The sequence below is a fragment of the Protopterus annectens genome, chromosome 14.part0, assembly GCF_019279795.1.
Source record: "Protopterus annectens isolate FY-2018-M chromosome 14.part0, PAN1.0, whole genome shotgun sequence".
Lineage (NCBI taxonomy): Eukaryota > Metazoa > Chordata > Ceratodontiformes > Protopteridae > Protopterus > Protopterus annectens.
Window position 1 is genome coordinate 782531741 of NC_056748.1, and position 23444 is coordinate 782555184.

The window sequence follows — 23444 nt, forward strand, 5'->3', positions numbered from 1 at the left end:
ATTTACTTATTTCTGGTGGAAAAAAGCTTTGAGCAGCAGGTGCAATTCTGGAAAATGCTCTCTCCAATAAATAAGGTTAAATTGTCTTCACTGTAGAACAAGTACTTGATCATTTGCAGTACAGGTAGAATAGGATTAATTTTGGAAGAGCTTTGTTCGGAGTCGGGGGCATTTTTATGGAGTTAATTAACTACTAGCTCAGGGAATTTAATAAGGAGGCTCAAGTGGTAAAGGGAAGCCAGTTAGGCTTAGTTAAAGTAAGACTGTGGTGGTTGTGGCATGAGACCAGAACCATAGTTAGTTGATATGATATTCTGCAGGATTCCTGCACTGGCACCCTTTCAACTCAAAGCCAAGGGGCAAAACAAAACTATTACAAACTGCTTGTTACCACACATGCAGACACGCATGCACGCATGAACACACACACATGCACGCATACACACACACACACACACACACACACACACACACACACACACACACACACCCCATAAGCATATCAGAGTTTCAGATAAGCTGTTAATAGAGTACTGGCATTAATACTGCACTTCCTTACTAATGACCCCTGCCAGTTGAGGCGATTTTACAGCTTACAACTGGAGCAGCTGCCCTCTTTGTCCTGTGAAGACCTTAACCATTATCCCAAAACCAACCCTATGGCCTCTGACTACCTTTTCATTTTGTAAGATAGTGGTTCTACACTGTATGTTGTTGGTAATGGCAATTGTCCAAAAGAAACAATACTATACCTTTTAGCATTCAATTTAAGTCCATTATATTCACACCAGGGATTGACTACAGTAAGCCATTTCTTAAGGGTACAGATATATGAAGGGATTTTGTCAATTGCACCCACTTTGCTATTGTCTGCAAATGTGGTTAACCAGAGGACATGTCAGTTTAGATAGCAGAGAATTAGATGCTGAATAGGGCAGTACCAAGCATAGAACCCGGGGGACTCATTTGTTACCTTAGCACTATTTGAAGAGCTATCTGCCATACAAACCATGTAGAATCTGTCTTTTAGCCATCTAACTACTGATCTTACCACGTAAGGATCCATTTGAGGCTGACAGTAACTGAATGTTTTGTCCAAATTAAGGCATGCTCTCTAAACAGCATGGCCACAATTGACAGCTTGTGTAACCATCTCAAAAACAAGATTTAACTGGCATCATTTCCATTTGATGAAGCCACATTTTTGCTTATATTTTCATATGTTCATCTATGCAAGCACTAGGTTAGTTGCCTTGGGGAACATTTTAAGCTTATCCAATTCATATTTCAAAGGTGAAAATTAAACTGTATTTTGTGTTTGTGAGGTATACACCTTAACCAATAACCCAAAACTCCAACCCCCTCATATTAAATTCCAACCCCAAGGATAATGATATTCACGACTTCATAATTAGTGAGATTGGATAGGATATCCTCTAGCTTTACAGGCCAGACTTGTAAGGCATTACTGTAGCAGTGTGCCAGCTTTGGGAACATAGTCTGGGGCTAAGCTTAGGTTAAAATCCCAATAGAAACTTGACTAGAGCCTGTTTAATGCCAGTTATTACAAGGAGTCATTTTTGTTTCATAAGTTAATTGCCGTTTATGGGTTGCTTTACTGGTCCTTATAGTGCTTTTTAGTTTTTTGGTGATAATTTTACACTGTCCTTATTCTGAGGAGTTCTAACCTTCCTGTACTTTAAAACTTTTTCTCTTGTTAAAAGGTTGATTTGATTTGTTTAACCACCAGGGAGGGTTGTTTTTTTTTTTTTAATTTTCCATTTTATTTGGCTCTAGTTGGGAATGCTAAACCTATGAATTTGTCTATGCCTTAGTGAAGTCAGCTGTTGCATCACGGTTAAAGGTTGTGGTGATGACATGGGAAAATTTAGAGATTTTGTAATATAACTATATAAGATTTGCCCTTCTGAAGTCTTTAAATATAGAGATGTTGGTTACAGGGGAGGATAACTGAGAATAAAAGTCACATCTTTATGGTCCAACTAGTGTGGGAGAAAATAGGAGATTGGAACAGAAAGAGACAATATTTGTAATGACCATACTAAGAATAAGAGCATTTTGACCTCTGTCGAATTCATCATCTGTTTGATCTGGGGAATTCCCGTTTATCAAATCCAAAAAATAATTGGGCATAACCTATGTATGCGGTACAGATTACTGTAGTCAATGTCAGGGTAATTGGAGTTACCTAGGGTTAAGAAGTTGCTTACAGGAATTTCTTTTAAAACTTTTAGGAATCTAACATGATGTAGGGAGATGGAGGAGATTCCATAACAGTAAACTGAAAGTCTAGATTATCAGTCTAAGAGACTCTAGGTATCAGTCTAGATGAGATGCGCTATCTTGTCATTTAAACCAAGTCTCTGTAACTACACATAAATAGGCATGTTTGAGATGCAGGACCACCTCAATACAGGGTAAGTTGTTATTTAGACTCCTGACTTTGAGAAGCTCCTGTTAATGTTGTCCAATACAGGGTTAGATTAATTTGCTAAGCTGGGAAGTCAATTTTATGTACTTTGCCTAATAAAGTCACTATGGGGCAGCAAAGGCTTTTGCTATTATGCAGATGTCCCTTAACAAGAGATGTGGGTCATCTCTTCAAAAACATGTAGGAAAATCAGTCATCTCATCTGATGCTGATCCCCCTGAAATCATACCAGCTGTTGAGCTAATTTTTAAAGCCAGTTACCTTCTCTTCATACTCCGGCTTCATTCCTGGCAAAGGAAGGATTCTCCTCAGAATCAGAACATCAACAGCATCTGTCATACACATAAAGTTCCAACACGTCTATCTACATGCATAAACTTCCAATATGTCTAACTACATGCATAACGTTCCAATATGTCTAACTACATGCATAACGTTCCAATATGTCTATCTACATGCCCCTCTGGGTTTTGCTGCCCAGGTTATTCATTCCCATATGCACCACTAACATGTCATAGTTATACTTGTCTCAGGAAAGGGTTTGAAGGTCCGTGTAATATCTGTGATCCTGACAACTAATAACAACTTGTACAGCCTGATGACTGGGACATTTATATGCCTAACAAGTGCATCATCAATCACTAATACATTTTAGTTTAAGATTATCTGACTGGGAGTAAATTTGCTGTTGGCAACTTGTTAATATAGGTTTCTATGGATTAGTTGAGATAAGAGACTTCCACTGAGGCCTATTTTTACAAGTTTGAGGAGGCTTTGGCAAGGATTTCTCTATAACATCAGTGCATTACATTTTTGTTGCTCTGTCTGAGAATGTAGTAGTAGTAGTTAATGTGAGGGTGTGACTACGTGGTGCTGTGTACTGTTATTTGTGAGACAAATCCTCCATATTAGTTAGGTATCTACACCAATCACAAAGTTTTCTGTGCTAAGTAGGAGATCATTTTCAGTGAGCATAAGGCGTTTATTATACTGTCTTACGGTACCATGCAGGGAGGCTGGCGATATAAGGGGAACAAGTTTGCTGGCCCTTCATATTGTCCAGTGTTTTGTATGGGGGATACCAAACTACACAAGGAGATAAGGGAGGGTTGGGGAAGGACTACCAAAATAGCATCAGTGGTGCCAAAAGAGTAATACACAGCATGCTGATGCATCCAGTGTAGTACACAGCATGCTGACGCATCCAGTGCAATGCACAGCATGCAGACGCATCCAGTGCAATGCACAGCATGCTGACGCATCCAGTGCAATGCACAGCATGCTGACGCATCCAGTGCAATGCACAGCATGCTGACGCATCCAGTGCAATGCACAGCATGCTGACGCATCCAGTGCAATGCACAGCATGCTGACGCATCCAGTGCAATGCACAGCATGCTGACGCATCCAGTGCAATGCACAGCATGCTGACGCATCCAGTGCAATGCACAGCATGCTGACACATCCAGTGCAATGCACAGCATGCTGACGCATCCAGTGCAATGCACAGCATGCTGACACATCCAGTGCAATGCACAGCATGCTGACGCATCCAGTGCAATGCACAGCATGCTGATGTATCTAGTGCAGGCAGAAATAAATCAAGCAGCCAAGCAAAGATAAGCACATACGTTAATGTTGCCTTGGGCACAGTCAAGCCAACTGTCAGTTATGGGAACCAATGACCGTTTGAAAGTATTGACTGAAGGAAAAAAAAATGATAATGTGCTCAATACCCATTCTTTAGTTAAAACTACAGCTGTACTGCAGAGTGTGTAGCTCAGCACAAAATCCTGCAATAAGCAGAAATTAAGCAAATAAAAAGAGCCAACCAGAGGATAACTCTGGAAGAGCCAATTTTGCCCCACACTCAGAAAATGACAGCAATTAGCTTCCTCTCACAAGAATAACCACTGCAGTTATGACTCCTAACACTTGGATAAACAAGCTGTTCTTTATGAAAAATGCATTTACAGCTTAAATACCCCTAAGCCAGTTTCAGTAATTTACCAAATTCTAAATGAACGCAAGTGCAATAAAGTTTTACTTCCTTACTGTAGAAGTGATTCAAAAATATTATCTGATTTGGTGGAAAATTTCTTACTCCAAGACCCAGAGGTGAAGTTTAGAGCAGTCTATCCAAAAGGATGTTTAGTGCCAAATGACCCATTTTCAGTTCACTGTACCAATTTAGGCCCTTCCTTCAAACCAATAAGATCCTCTTTTGCATGCTCTGATGTACTGCATTAGATGTCTTGCTATAATGCAAGTAAAATATGCTTACCAGTGCATGTCTGTCTGCATTGTGACCAAACTCTAATGTGTCTAATCTGCAAGATCTCTATTGCATAAAACCAGGTTGAAGTGCCTGTATTTAGCAATTTATGCTTAGAAACTCCACCAAATTCTCTGTTAAGATCTTTTCTGTAGACTTTACCAAACACGAACTGGTGACGTATTAGTCAGTAGTTTTCTGGCCTGCTTTTTGAAGCAGTTCTCTGTAAAAAAAAAAAATGATTATATAGTGGATATTTCCAAAGCATGACTGGACATAACCACAAATAATAATTCTATATTCCTATTTTGAGGTCATATAACCTCAGAAAAACGGAGATGATGCTATTTTGCACAACCTCAGAGTGGGAATATAAAGCCACATTGGTATGTGGGCACAGTGCATCATATGGGACAGAAGTGCATACTCTTAATATGCTTATTGATATATAATTCTGCAGAATGTCTCTTTAGCTTACTATTTACAGACTTTTAATGATGAACCACCACACAATACACAAGATAAATTAAAACAAAAAAAAACATCATTGTACAGTACAAGTATATTTAAACTATTCCAAGTTATGTGTGAAAAAAGTATACAAACTACCCTGTTGTCCATCTTCAGCCACTGCTTAGTTCAAAAGGACAACTGGTTTTGGTTGCAAAGCTAAGGTTATAAAGGCCCCAGTGGTCATTAGTCTAGTATATACCTATGAACCTTTGCTCTTTGGGCTTCTGTTTCTCAGCATATTTGGAAAAAACTGTAGCAACTGTTTTTTTTTTCTTTGTCATTTCTTTTGAAAAGTTTGCCTAAGTAATTCTCACTGCTGAGGCAGCATTCTTCAGATTTAATTTTATATCGCCCTTTACTTTACCTCCATATAGTCTCAGCCTCATATTTAATGATTTTCTCCCCCTCTCCCAAGCCATTTCATCCCTTACAAATTCAGATGCCAAATTTTGCTTCATCCATGAAAAGAGCTCTCTAATATCCTGTACACCATTTTTTCCTTTTGTGTGTGTTTGTTTCATAAAATCCTTCAGTTCATCAACAATTAGTTTATCTCACCCTATGAAGCTGTTGCCCAAGACTTCCCTTAATTTTATACAAATTAACTCTAATGTAAGGCTAAACCAAGTTCATTCATTTATCTTGGTGCCTTCGTGAGAAGTTATAAGGTCAGTATTTCCCATATGCTTCCTTACTGCTTTATCTCCTGTGATGCCATAATTTGTCAAAGCTACTTCCAGAATATTTTTCTTTGTAAAACTATAAGTTTTCTTCAAAATATTCTTCAACAAATATATTATCTGTTATCAAACATTACATTTCTCTTTCTATCATACTGTCCATTCATATATAGTTTTCTTACACACAGTAATCATTTATATAACACTGTCATTTCAGGCCAAGATTATTAATGTACCCTATAGTGGTCTTGAGATGGATAGGTGATGAATGCAGGAAGACTCTGAATAGCCAACTTTTATAAACCTTGAGTGTGGGAATGTTTTAAACAATGAATGTTGGGGTGATATCTGGACTGCACACAAAGAAGTTGTGGATTTCATTCTCAGAGCATGACATTATGCAATGACAAGAACACTACTGCATACATGACAAAGGTGAGTGCCATCAAATGGGAGACCATGAGATTATGAAAAAGAGCTAGCTGTCCCAAGGGCACCTGGAAGAATTACCAAAGTGAAGACCCATCACAGAAGAGCCCTCAGAGTAAAATTCATTCAGTATGTTGGCAAAGATATGATGTCAGTGTACTAAGGGGATAAACAATCATGTAAAATGGCCGTATTGTGGACTTTTGTGAAATTGACCTGTACCAGCTATAGCATAAGTGTGGAGATGCTGATGGCTGGAATTAGAATTATACCACATACAGAAAGGATGGCTAGTTAACAAGCAAGAAAGCAAGTAAAAAGACTATAACTTACATAGGTAGTAGTATGAGTGAATGATTAGAGATGAAAAATGAGGTAAAAACACAAAGCAGTGATGTAAATATTAACACAAACAAGTAATGTCAAGGACGTGTTAAAAGTATGTGAAAAAAGGAGCATAATTCAGACCATTGGCCACTACTTAAAGATCATAGTGGGTCTATCAAGTTGCTAATAAGTCATTCACTGAGGTTTTAGACAGGGTAACAATGTTGGAAGTTAAAAGTGGAGGACAGGAAAATGATGTAAGGTGAAGAATAAATAATTATTCCTCTCTTTGACACAATGACCTTTACAATGCAAGAAGATGCTAGAGATGGCAGGGACTTCCTTTCTGATGTTTCATTTATTCATGCTGTATAAACACACATATCAACATTACAAAACCTATAGACAAAAGCAACAATCTCTAGACATCCTTTCTGAGAAGCATTTCCAACGTCTATTATTATACTTTCATTGTTGCACAAGGTGCAAGTGTAGTGACCCTAAATAAAGAGGACAGCTGATGCAGAGTTTGAATCCAGTTCCCAGATACTTTGGATTGAGGGTGGTAAAATGGTTAAGGTGTTTACCTCAAACAGAAGGTACAAAGTTTGATTCTCATCTTTGAAAGGGAAATTGGGTAGGCTTCAAATAGCCCACAAGAGCAGCTAGTATTTACCCTATGAACCTATACAGTAAGACAAATACGGAACTGGGAAACATTTTGAAGCTTACAACAAATTTCTGGCATGCATACTTTCTTGTCCTTCTGGTCAATAGTCATTCTAAATCCCAGTTTAATTTGCTACTTGCCCCACCTTGATAATCCAGCTTTTCTCATTGAACAGTGTCACCATTTAGTGGTTGTTTTACCTTATAAAACTACATGATCATAGTAGTTCTGCAGGCTAAGCCGAGAGGAAATAGGCATATTCCAGTATGGGCCTGATTAACTGGCTATTGAATATTTTTCATACGCAAATTACATTTGGGTGTTAGACGTTGTTGCAGATCTGTGCAGTTATTTATTTATTTTTGTTTATTAACCAGGTTGGTGGGCTAGTACAAGAACCTTTTCAGCCATTACCTGAGCCAAGAATCTACAACAATAGCAATAAACTTACAAACAAATATACACAAGGAATGAACAAAGACATATGCAAAACATAACCAGGAAATTGGAAAACAGAAACTATACAGCTGAGATACAGATCCAGGTTCCAATTTTGGATACCTCAATACATTGAAGTTAATGTATCCATTTTGAAACAACAATGTAACAACGATCTATTCAAAGTAATAGGAATATATAAGGCTAAACAGTTAGATTAACATTTCTTATGTTTGTTGAGATTGTTCTAATAACATAGTTGGTTAACCAGCATCTTTGAAACATTCCCATTATATTCCTTGGTTAGAAACTCTGTAACCTTTTCTTAAACGTTGATAGATCCTGTAAGGCTCTAATATCATTAGAGAAACTGTTCCAAGATGCTGGGGCTAGTTTTATGAAAGGTATTTCACACAAGGAGATGGTAAAGTATGTGAAGGGGGTCTATTTAATTTCAAGTCATAAGAGTTATGACACATGTATGAAAGTTCCTGAACTGAGAGTTTATTGTTTAGAAGAGGGAAGTACTTGCCATGAAGTACGTTGAACATAAGTGTACTGATCAAGTAAGTGGAACGTTTTGCAACAGGGAGCCATTTAGCTCTCTGGGGAAAGGTCTGAATGGTGGTCTCTTATGTGTAAGATTTATAAAACAAAAATCTTTGTTCTTTCTGGCTTGAAGTAAAGATGTGTACTGAGACACTGGCTATTTGGGGATAAAGCCATATCATAAGCAAGTGATTTATTGCAATGGCGCAACATTCTTCCTTTTTAATTTCACCAAATCTTTTAGGTTTCTAATACTAAGACAGGAATGGACCCCATTCCTAAGTCAAAGTATGATTAAAGTTCATGAAATTAGTACTGTTTCACTCTTTTATATCAGCCAAAAGTGTTCTTTGCAGCACCCGCAATGTGCCCAGTAATGACTCCTTCTGCAATTCGTATGGAGTTGCATGTATTAGTAGCATATCTAAATATGACTGTAGACTTTTTTTTATAAGACCAGTTTCTCTACTACTATTGGAACTATCTGGGTATCTTTTTTCCACATTGCTCTCCTTTCTGCTTGCAAATCCTGATATTTTATATCCCTCTGTATGCAGGACACTGTAGTCACTGGGTCTAGTGATTTCAATGATCAATGCTACTTTTGTCTTCTTTTCTTGGACCACTATATCCAGTTTTCTAGCCTCTCTCTTTTAACTGTTGGTAATGAGTGATCCCATATGATGTAGACTTCATCATTTTCTATGATACTTTGTGGCTCATGTTTCCAGTGCTATTCAACCACTTTAATACCATAATGTTTGCACAATCCTCAGTGCAACAGTCTCGCTACATTATTATGCCTTTTAGTATACAGTCCTTCTGCCATTAGTATGTTGCAACCAGCAACAAGGTGTGCAACTGTTTCCAATTCTGTTTGGCAAAACCTACATTTGTCCTTTTCACCCACATGTTCGATTGACTTTGTAAACCAACATGTATGTAGCTCACTATCTCGGACCACCAATATTAATCTTTCATCTCTTGGTTTGAATTTGCTTCTCCTTAACCATTCCTGCATTTGTGCCTGATCAACACGAGTTTCTTCCAGAAGTTTTCTATACTCGCAACTATATTTATGCATTTTCCACATTTCTTGCCTTTTCATCTGGTCCTCCACCTTATATTCTTTCTTTTGTTTTTTGGCACATTCAGTTGCCTGATTTTTGTCCACTTCTGGTTTGATTTCCATTCCTGCTTGATGCCAATATGCTTCCACTAGATTAAGCAGATAAGTCATCTTAGACTTATTCTCCTCATGTTTCAAAACTTTCACTACTCTTAGGTCTTGTGAGGTCAGCAGATATGTGTGGAGTCCCACAATTGCAGATCTATACATGTAATTAATTTCAAGGAGGCCCATCTCTCCTTCAGAATGAGAAATATATAATCTTGGTATGCACTGATTTTTTTATAAATCATTTGGTGAGCATGAAGCATCCTTCTTGTTTTCCTATCTAATCTATCGAACATGTTTTGGGGTCAGTCAGTCAGTCACTCCAAAACTGTAAGTAAGGACAGGAAGAACAAATTGGTTTATAGCTTGGATTTTGTTCCTATATGTCAGTGCTATTTTCAGAATTAATTTAAGTCTTCTGAAATATTCCTTACTGTTTTATTCACATCTGTTCGTGTTTTGTTGCTGATCTTTCATCAGTTCCCAAATATTTATACACTCCTCCTTGCTCAATTTCTTTTACATCACATTCTTGTCCCAAACTGATGTTTTCCTGGTGTTGCAGTTTTTGTACGTTAAAGGTTGCTTTTGCACCTTTGTGAGTAAATTAGAAATGTTGTAAACCATTTTTAGTCACTGGGAAATTTTGTGGGTTTGTTGTTAATTGTGAGTAGAAAGGCAGAAAAGTCACCTAGGAGGATCCCTAGTTATTTAGATCTTTGGTCACTCGATGGTAATAAATGTGTGGAGTTGATTAGTTTTTAGGTAACTGAAAGAAGATTACAGTGGATTTGCTAGTATACTGACAAGCAGTGTAATACCTGTAAGCTAGTTCTAAATGGAAGCAATTTGAATGTAATATTAGTGCCCATCCGAGTGATATGTTTGTATGCAGAGGTAAATACAATATCATGTACATGTGGTGATATTTATGTGCGGTAGGTCCTATGGTAAGTTATGTATGTATAATAGAACAAGAGCTAGGACTGAGCCTTGCAGCACTCTGGAAGATATATGCCCAGAGTATGAGAAGGGGTTAAAAGAAGAGATACAGAATATTCTGTTGGATAAATAGCTCTTGAACCATTGCAATGCCTCAGGGAAGAAACCAAGATCAGATCATTTGTGGACTACAAGATTGTGACCTGTCATCACAAAAGACAATTTTAAGTCAATAAATATTGCACCATTTGAAATATCTGTCTACAGAGTAGAATATTTCTGAAGTGAGAGTAAATTGTCAGTCTGGGTACTGTTTTACAGATTAATGCAGTGTTGTGTATTACTGAAAAGATAATATTTTTGCAGTTAAGCATATGTTTGTAAAATTATTTTTTCTAATATTTTATCTAGAGGGCAGAGATTGTCTAAAGGTTTGCTATCGGTGACAGATTTGGGGTTCGGAATGTTAGGTAATGGGACTATTACAGTACTTTGTGTCGACTGCTCAGTCGTCAGTCTTAAAAATGTGGCCCAGATGTTTACTAAGTAGCGAGAGTCTCTACCACATGTTCTCCATGAAATGGAATTGGCAATTCAACACCCCCCACTCCAAGAGAGGACAGCTGGACTGTAGCCCAGCCACAGAGTCCTACCCTCTGACCACATATTCATTACCTTACAGGCACCAAAAATGGACATGTGTCTCTATGGCAATAGAACAGCATAGTAGGCTGAATTTAAGAAAAAACTTTACCCATTTAGTCATAACATTATATAACAAGCTGCTGCTAGTCAGAATGACTAGCTGAATTAAAGTGAAGTTTAGGTAGAAAATACATTTTATATAATCTTTACCAGAAAACTAGAAAAATGGCCCCGGAGACAGTGACAACTTGGCACAAACTTTCAATCTAATTAACACCACACAATAAAAACATAGTTTAATGCTTTTGTCCCAAACTCAGGAACTTCATCAGAACATAAAATCATCCATATTTCTTCAACAAATTTAAAATATATACCAAAAATCACATGGCCCTTTGAGAACCAATCAGAATACAATACAATTCATTCATGTGACAAAAGTAGTAAGCAGTTATTTACATTTAATAATAATTCTACATTTGGTTAGTATATTAGTTTTCTGTTTAAATACATAAACACACACATTAATTCTAAAAAGGTTAATTTAAAAAGCAAGTGAATGGAGTTTTACAAAGACACCATATCATTCAAACCTGGAAATTTATATTAATTTAAAACAATTTGCCACATCAAGTCCCTCTTTTAGAATAATTCACTCCAGGGATCCCCTCTTTCTGCCTCAAAAAATAAAAACAACAGAAAGGAAATCTTAATGTATGCTTAAATAGTGCATTCATGTTAATGCATTTCACTACATCCCTTATGCGCTCATTAATATCTTCTTTCAGCTTTCTTTCTGACTTTCCAACATAAAATGAGGAACATTGTTTTGGCATTTAGCTATATAAACCACTCTCTTAGAACTACTGTTAAAACAATCTTTCATTTTACCCTTTGCTCTTGTAAATACAATCATCCACTAAAATAAAAGGACATTGAGAACAAGAACCACATTTAAAAAGTGCCCCTTTTAACAGTGGAGTTCATATTCTTAAAATCTCTACCATGTTCCAAAAAATCTTTAAAACATTTACCCTTCCTAAATACTACAGAAGGTCTCAAATGCACCTTTTTTATATATTTCATTATTTAAAAAGAACCAATCCTAATTTAATCTCCAAAATAATCCTAATGGGAACACTATCAAGGGTATATGTCATGACCATAGCTGTATTGTATCTACTGCTGTCATTCATGATCTGTTTAACACACCGATTTTGTATACATCAGTTAAGGGCACAAATGTGCTCATTTTTCTTTTTAAAATCATGTCACCCATAAGGGGTCTCACAAACCCCAAAGAATAGCCCCTTACTGGTAAACACTGTTACCAATTTTTCACATTCCTCCAAAAAGGTGCCAAATTCAGAAACCATTCTGGCCAACCTAACAAAATGTCCTTTAACTATAGCTCTGTTGTGATGCTTATGGTGGCAACTAGTATAATGGAGAGGAGAAATGGAATAGGTCACCTTTATAATTATATCGGACACCAACATTTGATTGTCCTTCTTAAATCAGTAAAAAACAGTTCATTGAGTCTTTATCAAGTGCTATAGTAAATTAAAAAAATGTAGTTGTATTAATCTACTAAAATAAATTGATCAAGGCTAAATGATACATCATGCCAAATAATAAATATATCATCTGAAAATCTAGTATAAAATGACTACAATGCTGAAAATGGACTATTAAAGAAACCTTTTCTCCCACTTTGCCATAACAAAATTAGCAAAAAGAGGTGCAGAAATCGTCCCCAGTGCAACACCTATCTTCTGATAAAAAATTAGTTTTCAAAATATAAATAATTATAACTTAAAACTATGTCCATTAAATCAGTCATAGTTTTGCCTCTGTATACTTGAGTCTCATGACATCAACCAAAAATTCATTAAACCATTCTAAACCTAAACTGTTGGGTATGACTATATAAATCTTTTACATCAATTGCACTACAAACATAGGTAAGCAAATTCAACCCATTTTTAAATCTAAAATCCAAGTATTTAGTGATAGGGTAAGTTGAGAACATGCAGAATCTACAATAGGATTTAGTGGAAGAATTTAAGTTGTCATGGTTTACACTCTAACTATGACAATGCTCTTCTCATTGGTTATACATTCTTTTGTTACCATCTCAGCTGCTTAACTTTGTCCTATTAGCAAAGCAACAATCTTTTTATTTTTCAGGCTTTCTGTCGGTTCATTCAAAAACAATGAAAATGCAGGGCCAATATTGGCCATTTACATTCACACTTTAATCTGCAGGAATTCATATAACAGAGAACTATGACCTTCTACCCAGCCCTTAGTCCAGCAATACTACCACATTAGGACCTACATGAAGTCTTAAATTTTTTACGAAGGTATTATGTGGTAGAATGTCAATGACAGTGTTAAAATTTACATGGACTTCATTCATTGCCTATTTCTCATTTAATAGTATGGTTTCCTAGTCAGCAGTCAAGACAAGGATTCATTGACAGGATCTAATGGTTATGAACCCAATTTGCCTTGGGTCTTGAGCCCTAAATACTTTTAGATATTTTAAAATTCATTTACAAATTCTGTACTATTTTCATAACTGAGGTTGAACTGATAGGACAATGATTTTAACCTTCTTTCTTTTTACCCCTATTGTGAGTTTGCATGCATGTTTAGGGATACTAATCTTTCATTTTCCACTTGCCAGTTATATGATGTACTTTAGTTCTCCTCTCACCTACCTGAAGATTCCCAAGTGCAGTACAGGAAAATACAGCCAAAGAAACTTTTTTTTATCAAATTATTACGTTAAATGTTTGCAAGACATTGCTTATTTAACTTTTTACACTTAAATAACATGTTCCCCTTGTTTTTCTCAGACTAAGTGGTTTCCTTACTCTGTGTTTAAACACACATTTTCTGGTACAGAGCAATCTGCTCTCAGAGCCACATGTAACAGACACAGTAATTCTTTGCATGTGAACAGTTACTGACACTGTTCTATTGCTGTATGTACAAAACAAGCAGGAAAATTATTTTTATCTCTTTGTGTTTTCAGGTTGTAGGCAGGACTGACTATAATCTGTTGTTGTGGGTTGCAGCAGATTAACAATACTATGATAATTAGCATAATGCTTCACACAGGAGCCAGTCATCCTCCCACACATGGGCAGTCATCTGACTCATGTTCCTATGTCTACAGGTTTACTTTGGAAAAAAAGTGTGTGTGTGTGTGTGTGTGTGTGTGTGTGTGTGTGTGTGTGTGTGTGTGTATGTGTGTGTGAGCAAGGACACACAGACAGACAGACAGACAGATAAATAGATAGACAGATAGATAATTATTGTCATAGCTAAAGTATATAATACGATATTGTGTTTTAAGTTTCCCTATGTTGTCCTCGTTTTGTTTTTAGGCAGTACAACAATAGCAGCTAGAGGTGGTAAAACACCTGCCCACGCAGAACTACGGATATTCATCAAGAAAAAGTATGTATAAAAGGAGTGTGGGTGGCTGCTGAACAATAAACAGGGGAGTTATATTACTCTGCATTATATTTTAGCTTTTCTGCCCTGCTGCTGTTAATGTTATAGAATTATCAAACACTTAGGTAAGAAGTAGAGCAGCTTTAATGTTTTAACTGTTTGAGTTCAGCTACTTAAATGAAGAGACTGAAAAACAATATTGCTGTATTACAGATATGAAGAGTGCTTATCTGTCCTTATTTTGCTTAATTTAGAATTTCTTGATTAATGATGGTATACTTAATCAATGACCTTTTCAGTGTGAGTCAGTGTGTGTGGAAAAAGAGAAAGTAGAAACAAAACAGGAAATATTAAATATGCACATCAACTTGCTGTCTTAGTTTTTCTGTACACCATTGCTTAAGATACTACAGCTACTCTCAGCATACAAAAAAGTGACAACAGGGTGGATAAAATTATGAGTTACCTATCAATGTAAAGTGGGCCTTTATTTTTTAAAGTGGGGCTTCATTAAAAAGAACACTATGGCCAATGTAATGAAGTGAGCAGACACCGTTACTCAAAGATCAGCTTTATTTAAGTGCCTAATCCTAAGCACTTTAAAATACAACAATTAGAAAAAGTACATAAAACTAATGACCCCGTGTTCATGACTATTCCCCAAACCTGGAAAGTACTCAACCTAATCATGTTTTCTAACAAAATATTGAATGGCCGATTCACAGTTGTCAGCTGAAATATCTTCTGGGTACTGAGGTAGACTGGGTTGCAGAGATTCTCCACAACCTGTAAGGGAGCAGTTGGTTGGTTTGTTATCATGGATATCTCATGGGACAACTACAAGATATCTCTCCTATGTACATGGAAAAATGGTTGTGCTTGTTACAGTTTTACCATTGTAACTGCAGCAGGGTACTTATTACAGTTTTACCAGTGTAACTGCAACAGGGTGCTTATTACAGTTTTACAGTTGTAACTGCAGCAGGGTGCTTATTACAGTTTTACAGTTGTAACTGCAGCAGGGTGCTTGTTACAGTTGTAACTGCAGCAGGGTGCTTGTTACAGTTGTAACTGCAGCAGGGTGCTTGTTACAGTTGTAACTGCAGCAGGGTGCTTGTTACAGTTGTAACTGCAGCAGGGTGCTTGTTACAGTTGTAACTGCAGCAGGGTGCTTGTTACAGTTGTAACTGCAGCAGGGTGCTTGTTACAGTTGTAACTGCAGCAGGGTGCTTGTTACAGTTGTAACTGCAGCAGGGTGCTTGTTACAGTTGTAACTGCAGCAGGGTGCTTGTTACAGTTGTAACTGCAGCAGGGTGCTTGTTACAGTTGTAACTGCAGCAGGGTGCTTGTTACAGTTGTAACTGCAGCACGGTGCTTGTTACAGTTGTAACTGCAGCACGGTGCTTGTTACAGTTGTAACTGCAGCACGGTGCTTGTTACAGCTGTAACTGCAGCACGGTGCTTGTTACAGCTGTAACTGCAGCACGGTGCTTGTTACAGCTGTAACTGCAGCACGGTGCTTGTTACAGCTGTAACTGCAGCACGGTGCTTGTTACAGCTGTAACTGCAGCACGGTGCTTGTTACAGCTGTAACTGCAGCACGGTGCTTGTTACAGCTGTAACTGCAGCACGGTGCTTGTTACAGCTGTAACTGCAGCACGGTGCTTGTTACAGCTGTAACTGCAGCACGGTGCTTGTTACAGTTGTAACTGCAGCACGGTGCTTGTTACAGTTGTAACTGCAGCAGGGTGCTTGTTACAGTTGTAACTGCAGCAGGGTGCTTGTTACAGTTGTAACTGCAGCAGGGTGCTTGTTACAGTTGTAACTGCAGCACGGTGCTTGTTACAGTTGTAACTGCAGCACGGTGCTTGTTACAGTTGTAACTGCAGCAGGGTGCTTGTTACAGTTGTAACTGCAGCAGGGTGCTTGTTACAGTTGTAACTGCAGCAGGGTGCTTGTTACAGTTGTAACTGCAGCAGGGTGCTTGTTACAGTTGTAACTGCAGCAGGGTGCTTGTTACAGTTGTAACTGCAGCAGGGTGCTTGTTACAGTTGTAACTGCAGCACGGTGCTTGTTACAGTTGTAACTGCAGCACGGTGCTTGTTACAGTTGTAACTGCAGCACGGTGCTTGTTACAGTTGTAACTGCAGCACGGTGCTTGTTACAGTTGTAACTGCAGCACGGTGCTTGTTACAGTTGTAACTGCAGCACGGTGCTTGTTACAGTTGTAACTGCAGCACGGTGCTTGTTACAGTTGTAACTGCAGCACGGTGCTTGTTACAGTTGTAACTGCAGCACGGTGCTTGTTACAGCTGTAACTGCAGCAGGGTGCTTGTTACAGCTGTAACTGCAGCAGGGTGCTTGTTACAGTTGTAACTGCAGCAGGGTGCTTGTTACATTTGTAACTGCAGCAGGGTGCTTGTTACAGTTGTAACTGCAGCAGGGTGCTTGTTACAGTTGTAACTGCAACAGGGTGCTTGTTGCAATTATCAGTTGCAACTGCAGCAGGGTGCTTGTTACAGTTGTACAGTTGTAACTACACCAGTGTGCTTGTTAAAGTTGTACAGTTGTAACTGCAGCAGGGTGCTTGTTACAGTTGTACAGTTGTAACTGCAGCAGGGTGCTTGTTACAGTTGTAACTGCAGCAGGATACTTATTACAGTTGTACAGTTGTGACTGCAGCAGGGTGTTGTTACAGTTATAACTGCAGCAGGGTGCTTGTTACAGTTGTACAGTTGTAAATGCAGGAGCATGCTTGTTACAGTTGCACAATTGTAACTGCAGCAGAGTGTTGTACCAAAAGTCTTGTGAAAGCTCAAGTAATACAAAACACAGTTTGTTCTTTTTATCCTCAATCTCAGAACACCTTTTTTGTCCTGAACTTTCAGACAGCGTTTTTTGGTTCTCAATTTTTAGTTAAGGAGCACCAGTCTGGGGAACTCCCCATGGTACCAGATAAGTTTGCTATAGTACTGGGTCATCTACGATTGGTCAGCTATGAAGATCATCAGGCAGTGATCCATCCATGTGACTGGTTTTACCACCATATCACTGGCTGTGATACTTATCTGTAACACCATGTTCAGAATATGTCCAATAATATGGGTAGCAGTGGTACCTACCTGAACAAACCCTAATTTGTTTGTAATATGTACAAATCCTTTTTTCAAGTGCTAAATGCCACATCAGCCCTAATGGTTAAGTTATCCAAAATCAACCTAAGTCAATCCCTTGCATGACATCAATACAAAAGTGACAACGAATTCCATTATCTTAGCAGATGAATGGTAGATGAAAAAGTACCCACAATGTATTCCTGTACCCGTGATAAACTCAAAAGAGTTGGTAGCCCTAGATTTTGGCTTTTTTAATTCAGTGGTCAAATGATATATAATAGCTTCTTCCCTGACCTGAAATAGTCAACAGAGATGAACAATGCAGAACTTGGATAGTGCTAGTTCTGCTCGAGTTGGACCAAGTCAAAATACTGGGATAAAATAGATATACTTCCATATTTGTTTTAACTGACATTGTGTTAGTGAATAGCACCCTTGCTGGGAGTACTGCAGAGATGGCTTATCTACCTAACCCAGACAGTGTGTGGGATCAGTGTACACAAGATATAAATATCTTTATTTGTGCAATGTTTTTCCCCATAGCCATAATCACAAACAAAAAATCCCCTTATGCCAACAAAATATAAAGCCAGCTCGGTCTCCTTATAAGGTCCAGGTTCCTTCAAACATGAACAGTGTTTAGAGGGAGGCAGATGAATTCAAAGGGCAAAGAGTTGGTCTATATCCTGGCTTAGTAACATAATTACCACTAGCAATGGAAATAAACAATCAAGTTACTGATATAAGAAAAAACAAAGCCCAAATGTGGTCTTTGTAAGATTGGTTTGAAAACTGAATAAAGGAATTGAATTAATCCATTATTAAATTAATTTTTCAGCACCAGTAGTAGTAAATGGGCAATACAAAGATAGCAGAATGTAACAAATAATAAATTAATCCAAATGTCCAAATCCATGCAGCTGCTGCCTTGATGAAAGCTGTTTAAGTGAATAATAACACTTACTTTAGTTGAATTCTAAAGTCAAAGGTCTGATTATTGAGTCAAACTTGACCAAATGCATCCAAAATAGCTGATTAAAAGAAATAATAAATGAGAGGAGTGGTAACCAAATAAATCCTAACAAATATATTTAGATAATGCGCTTATAAATGAAAACAGTAGACCAATCTTGAATTAAACAGCAATGCAAAATGTTGAATGGTAGTGCATGACAAGGCACCATTTGATGTGGTAAATGCAATGAAAGAAGTTGTCAACAGCACAAATGCCTTGCCCAGGTCACATCAACAAATGCAAAGGTAAAATTAACCATGACACCCTTGGAGTAATGCTTACAACTATTTCATAGGCATCATAGGTGTGACACCCCACAACGGGCCCAGTAATCAAGGAGCCTCAATCCTCACCACTGGTAACAGTGGGGAATGTACACATTGGGAGGATGACAAGTACACACACAGTAAAAGTGCAATTTCCCTAAAGAGCACGCAGAGATCACAGATAGTCTGGAGCTGGTTTCTCCCTCTTTCTCAAGATCCCCAATAAGACTCCCCACTGGCACAGCTATAGGGTTGAGATCTCAGCTGAGTGGCCAAACCGAGATCTCCTGGTCCCTTCTCTGTTCAACCAGTGCTTCATGTCCCTACCCAAGTAGCTGACACATACACTCTGAGATTTGATTTATATATACACACACACACTCACACACAGACTCCTGGGGAAGGTTGGCTCAGGTTTACTAGCTATGCCCCCTTATTCCCAGAATATAAGGTAGTTCTGACTGCCACCAGTCAACTTTATCAGCTATTTTAAGGCTCTTAACAAAGGGTGTACAATCTTACTATGTAATGTTACTATTAAATGGTAGTCTGACCAAGAGCAAAGCTATTTATGAGGGGCCTGTACAGTGTCAACAAATAGATATGCAAGTACCCTAAGAGCTTAAATATCTCTAAACAGACCAGCCACAATTAAAAGGTTTAAATATATTTAATAATAAATAATAAAAAACAAGATAATACTCAGTAAGTAATCAGTTACACCAGAGTTCAAAATCACAGGAAATATTTAAAACAACATTGCAGGACAGTCTCAAATAAATAAAGAAAACATCTAAGCTATACTTTACTATATTCCTATCTGAATCTAAAAGAGTTACTATGCCCTAGAAATGTACTTACAGCAAGGCAAACGAAGAAGTGGTGATGGGTGGCTGTTCTTGTTAGGTCAAAGACAAAATACAAAATGAGCAGTGTCTCTCTGAGATAGTTCTTAAATTAATGTCAAATATTACTGCTGGGTTAGCTCGGATGGCATCACTTTTTGTCACCTTTCAGTTCCTAAGCTAAACCCCCATTATCAGAAACTAACAAAATTTAGCATCTCTCTGTGAAAAATACATATTGCTCAGATGTTTTCAGATCCTGAAAGTCATAAAATAATAAATCACTTCTACATCTTAAACTTAGTAAGGACTTCTCTTTCAAGACAATGCAAAAAAAACTTCTAGCTCTAGACATTGTGTCTGCTACTGCACTGAAACTGAGAGATAACATCTACTGTTTATGGACAGGTAATTACAAAAACAATTTAATTTCAACTATTTTCTCTGCATTTTTTTCAAGTTAACCTCCTGTGTTCCAGTTTCCATTAAATATATACATCTAAACAGTCACAATAGAGCAGGGACATTCCTGTTGTATTCCAACAAGGCATGTTGTGGTTACATTTTGGCTCAGTAGTTTACACACACTTGTCGATAAATCATATCAATATTCACAAATGACATAGAATTATTTACAAAATTCCAGGTAGCTGGGCTGAGAATATTTCCTTTTGTGACAATAGGCACCATTCGGAGAACAGAAATCCAATGTTCCAGCCAGAGTCAGCTTTAGAATGAATTATAAGTTAAATTCACAAATTAGAGGTATAAATAGTGTCTAGCCTAAAGAGAAAGATACACTGCAAAACCATGAGTGACTTGTAACTTGGCAGTTAATATACCACTAATCTACTTGCACCTTACATCAGCGAAAAATCTTATAGAAGGAATTTCTCAATTACGTACTATAAACAAAACACAGGATCTCAGAATATAAACTGCAAGCAGTGTATTCAAATACGTTATTCCATAAAAAGTGTTCAGAGACCAGGTTCTCATAAAGTACAGTCATGTATGTATGCATAAGGATATTTACTTTAGCAGATGTTTGTGGTAGAGGATTCTGTAAAAGTAAATCAGAGCATGTTGTGCTACTTATTTTCTTTTTTCTGGCCAGAAAAGTAGTGGTGTTAGATCCTATGAAGACCAAGGTGGAAATAAAACTGAGAGGAATGCCAAAAGGTATTGCTGAAGAAGAAACAATAGGTTATTTTTCTTGGGTCATGTAGAGAGAGATCTAGCTAAATGTGCTGATAGCTGAAGATGTTCAGCCTACACCACAACATACTGCCAGATGGCGAACAGCCCAGCACCATTTCTTACCATGACATCACCAACACTTACTGCCTAGAGAAGGAGATCATGCCACGTATATGCAACATGTGTGTGTATCCCACTTAGTAGAAATCAGTTCCAAATTAAAAAAAATGTTTTAGTGTACAATCTGGGATATTCCACACCATATTACTGATGGAGGAATATGCCAGTCTGCAGCCTCCCGACTTCTATAAACATTCTGACTGTCAAGCACAGTAGAGTTGGTAACTCTACCAAGTTACGACCAACGAAAACGTGTACAGCACGAAAACAACCAAATAACCTCTCAGTAGTGCAGTAGCCCAAAGGAACACTCGATGCTGCTTAAAAACTTCCAAGCTTTTAATGTCACACAGAAAATAAACACGTAAACGCGTTTTAAAATCATAAACACTTCTCATGCGTTTTCATCCATGAAATGGACTTCATCAGACAACCATTGATGTTTAATTACTCATTTAAATATCCAGGCTCATTAAACTTTAACCAATAAAAACCCCAAAAGCAATTCAAATGTGCAAATCAGCCTAACTCATACTTCATGAATATTAAATAAATAAATACACTTGTTTAATCCCATGTTAAAAAACGTCTTAAAAACTCATGACATTAATACAATACAATACAATAAATATAAATTCTAAAAACCACATTTAATTCATGTATAAATAATTAATTAAATATATTAAAAAATATTAAAAATATATTTCCCGATGAAACTTGTTACTGAATACTTAAGCCACTCTAACATTGCCCCCTAGTGCTGAAAGTTGAATATAACACTTATATTTTGTTAGCTTTCAGTTTCAATAGGGAGACAATGCTTAGGAAATCATTTAATCCAGGCTTTTTTCCTGCTTCCAAGTATATCTGCCACCACAATTCCCTACTCTCTAGAATTTCCTCCCAAATACCACCCCTGACATCTTTTTGAACTTGCTGAAGGACAAAAAAGTGAAAACTACATCCATTGCAATCCTTACTGTGTCTATAGAGCGCATTTGTCTCTTTTTCTCTCAGAATGTCATAAGAATGTTCATACATTCTTTTCCTTAGTTCCCTTTCTGTTTTTCCTACGTAGTAAGAAGTACATTTATCACAAGTTGCGAGATACACCACCCCTTTTGTCTCACAGTTATAAAAGCCCTTACTTTTTATCAATAAATTTCTACCTTCTAGAAATATTTCACTCTTATTATTGACCAAAGAACATTGCCTACACCTCCCACATTTAAATGTTCCAAGCCTTTTATTAATTATGCTTGGTGTATTCGTGTGCCCTTTTTCTAATAAATTCTTTATACTTTTTGAATTTCTATAGACAATCTTTGGTCTAATATTACTAATTTCCGCTATATCCGAAAGGGCTATAAATTTATTCCATTCTTTATCCAGAGTGTCTCTCAAACTATAATTATTTCTATTGAATTCCACAACCAAATTTCTTTGAAAGGGATCTTCCCTACTTTCAACCTTATTATGTCCTTCTGCAACTGTCATAAATTCAGACATACCCAGAATGGGTTGAAATCTATCATCTCTTCCTTTTTCCACCTCTGCTCTTATATTGGTTACGAATATTCTGGGGTACCCCCTATCCAAAAACATACTTTCCAACTTGTTACATTCCATATCAAAATCAGACTTGAGGCTGGTCATTCTCGACCCCCTCACAAATTGTCCCTTTACTATGTTTCTTTTGCAGTGCAAGGGGTGAGCACTGTCAAAGTGTAAATAGGAATTGACATATGTTTTTTTCCTGAACACTTTAGACTCGTATTTCTGTTCAGATCTATTTTTGAAAATTTCTATATCCAAATATTGTAGTACCTCAGAATTAATATTAAATGTAAATTTTAAAAAATCCGTACTGTGACCAATATACTCCATGAACTCTAAGAATTTATTATATCCACCCGTCCAAAAAATGACAATATCGTCAAGGAATCTCCGATATAATAACCATTTTGTATTATAATCAGAGTGTATCACAAACTTTTCTTCCCATTTGGACAACACTATATTAGCGTATGTAGGCGCACACGCTGCCCCCATGGATACTCCTTCTTTTTGTTGGAAATATTCTCCATCAAATAACACAAAATTATATCTTAGAACCATATCCATGAGGGCTACAATTAAGATTTTTTCGTTCTGAGTCATAGTGTTGTCCAAAAAGATACTATCTTCAAACATCTTCATACCCTGATCGTGTGGAATACTAGAAAACAAATCCACTATGTCAATGGTAATGAATAACAAGTCTTCCTTAAAGGTGTCCGGTGTTACTTGTTTTAACAAATCCCAAGAATCCTTCAAA

General features: G+C 37.3%; 1 protein-coding gene and 1 non-coding gene across 2 annotated transcripts in view; both read right to left on the reverse strand.

Moving 5' to 3' along the window:
* Positions 1 to 23444, reverse strand: part of PSD (pleckstrin and Sec7 domain containing) — a 1472276-nt gene that overhangs the window by 840409 nt on the left and 608423 nt on the right. The window lies entirely within an intron of this gene.
* On the reverse strand, positions 3630 to 3753 carry LOC122789516. The gene has a single exon (XR_006362834.1). It is a non-coding gene; the product is annotated as a small nucleolar RNA SNORA17 (small nucleolar RNA).